Source organism: Chiloscyllium plagiosum, chromosome 24 (assembly GCF_004010195.1).
Source record: "Chiloscyllium plagiosum isolate BGI_BamShark_2017 chromosome 24, ASM401019v2, whole genome shotgun sequence".
Classification (NCBI taxonomy): Eukaryota; Metazoa; Chordata; class Chondrichthyes; order Orectolobiformes; family Hemiscylliidae; genus Chiloscyllium; species Chiloscyllium plagiosum.
Window position 1 is genome coordinate 49,558,739 of NC_057733.1, and position 2,667 is coordinate 49,561,405.

Sequence of the window (2,667 nt, forward strand, 5' to 3'; positions counted from 1 at the left end):
CCCGGGGTTCAGCGCTCCCTGAGCTGAATCCGTCTGGGCAGCCTGGAAATATCAGGCAAGCTCCCAGGGCCTGATTGAGCAGAGCCCAACTTTACAAGCATCAGGTCAGGCATCTGTGTCTCTCCACCAACTTAGCTCAGTGACTTTGCTGTGCTTGGAGACTCAGCAGTTAATAATCTGGGCCAGTAGGTCAGGTTTGGGGAGGGGGGGTGTGCAGGTGGGTGGAGTTGCTGATATTGTAGCCATCAGGCAATAGACTGGTGCCAGTTAGAACTACCTAAGCATCTGTCCCAGGCCCCAGGGTTACCGGCTTTTCTCTCCTGTTGTGGACATTAACACTGACTATTCCTCTCTGGAATATGTGACAATTTAACAAATCTCTTTAGGGAAGGGAATCTGCTGACTCCAAATCCACAGTGAAGTGACTGACATTTGAAAAAAAGCTCTATTCAGTTTCCACCACCAGGAAGAATGGCAACACCCGAGTGGCCAGTGACAAGCCATGCCCTTCACATCAAAGGGCAGTGCTGTGTGATCAAACAGTGAAGGGGAGGGCAGGGATTAAATCAAAATAGAGTTGGAGGGGAAATAATGCACTCCACTCCCTGCGGTGCCCACCTCTCCCTGAACAACTCCAGGGTGTTGGTGAACACCGCATGCTCCTTTTCCAGAGACACCCGGGCTCTAACATAACCGCGGAAGAGGGGCAGGCAGTCGGCCCTAACAACCCCCTTCACGGCCCACTGCCTGGAAAGTGCCAGACTCTTACCTGTCCTCTCAGTTCAAGGGCAATTATGCCAGTGATACCTATATCAAATTCAATTAAATTCCCTACAGTGTTGGAAACAGGCCCTTGGGCCCAACAAGTCCACATTGGCCCTCCGAAGAGTAACCCACCCAGACCCATTTCCCTCTGACTAATTCAATTTAGAATGACTAATCCATCCTAACCTGCACATCTTTGGACTGTGGGAGGAAACCCACACAGACACGGGGAGAATGTGCAAACTCCACACAGACAGTCACCTGAGGCTGGAATCGAACCTGGGACCCTGGCGCTGTGAGGTAGCAGTGCTAACCACTGAGCCATCATGCCGCCCAAATGAAAGAATAAACATTTTTAAAGTTAGCTGGAATATTTCAATTGATTTGTCACTATAACATATCTTCTTCTGTGTATTTTAATTGTGTTCCTTTTTAATGTGGAGGCCCTGGAGTTGGACTGGGCTTGACAAAGTCAGACATCACACAACACCATGTTACAGTTGATTAAATTAAACTGATTTCAAATAAACCTTCTGACTTTTTTTTCAGGGACATGAGATCCCTGAGCCCAGTCAAATGTTGACTCAATGAGAGCGGGAGCGCCCCACGGGATTTTAAAAACTGAACAGAAAGAGACAGTTTCCTTCTCCACAAGCTCCCATTCACCCAAAGATTGCTTTATTATCACAAATACTTGACAGTAACTCAATTCACGTACAAATCCGAATGCGCTGCTTTCGAGCGTCTCTCTCCAGCTGCTATTTCCACAGTAACTTGAATTCTACATCAGTTTTAGTAAGGCTTCCCACGCACTAAACACAGTATCTAACAGGTCACAGTTCTACAGGGACATGTCTGACAGTCTAATGGGGGAGAGAAACCACAAGAAACACAAACCAATGGGAGACACTGAGGGGCTTTGCTCCCCTTACCCCAGCCCTGGATGTGTGAGAGTGTGGATGTGGGTGTGGCTCTGTGTGGTGTGTGTGGGCATGTGGATGTGTAGGTGTGTTGGTGTGTGTGTGTGCGCAAGAGAAGTGCCAGACTCTGGGAATAATCTTCAGGTATCAGTTCCCATTCCCACCCACCCCATTCACACCAACCCCTTTCACACACTGACAGAAAGGTAGGAGCAGGGGATGGGGGGATATCTCTCTGGTTACCCACACGACCCAACACCCACCCCCCCTCCCCTCACCAGCCAAGGGTGATTGGAGAACACTTCCCCAGGGATAGGGTGGGGATAAGAGGAGGAACAAAAGCTCAAAAAGGCAATGCAACACGAAAGCCCAGGTGCTGTTGCGGATGGACACTGAGGGGGAACCCGGAATGTGAGTGGGGCCCGGGACTGCACAGTCAGGTAGATGCCACGTGTATGAGACATTAAAACAGTGGGTGGTGGAGTTGGGGCATTGCTGGGCACATCAGGCATTCCATGGGGGTGTGGGGGGGGAGGGGGATGGTGGGGTAGGGGGCAATAATCTCAAAGTCTTTACTTTCCCCATTCCCTCCCCTTCCCCACCCCCACTTTTCACCTCCCTCACACTCCCACCCTGTTCTGGGTGACCCTTCTTCCTTTACCTGGTTGCATTTCCTCTCTTGGTCTATCACTTGCTGATTATCCGCCTAGGTGCCACAGCAATGAAACACAAAACCCCGCTGGTCAAAGGGGGGAGAGGGGAACATGTCCTACAGTTAGGTCTCTCCCTTTGGATCAGGCATGGGAGGGGAGGGGGTGGAGGAGGGGTAAGGAGAGGCGATGGGAGCCGGAGGGTGGCAAAGAGGGGATGGGGAGGGGGAGAGGGAGGCCGTGGGAAGTGGGGGATTGGTGGGGAGGTGGTGTTGGAGCTAGGGAGGAAGGTGAGAGGGAGGCGTTGGGAGCTGGGGGTGGATTGGGATGGG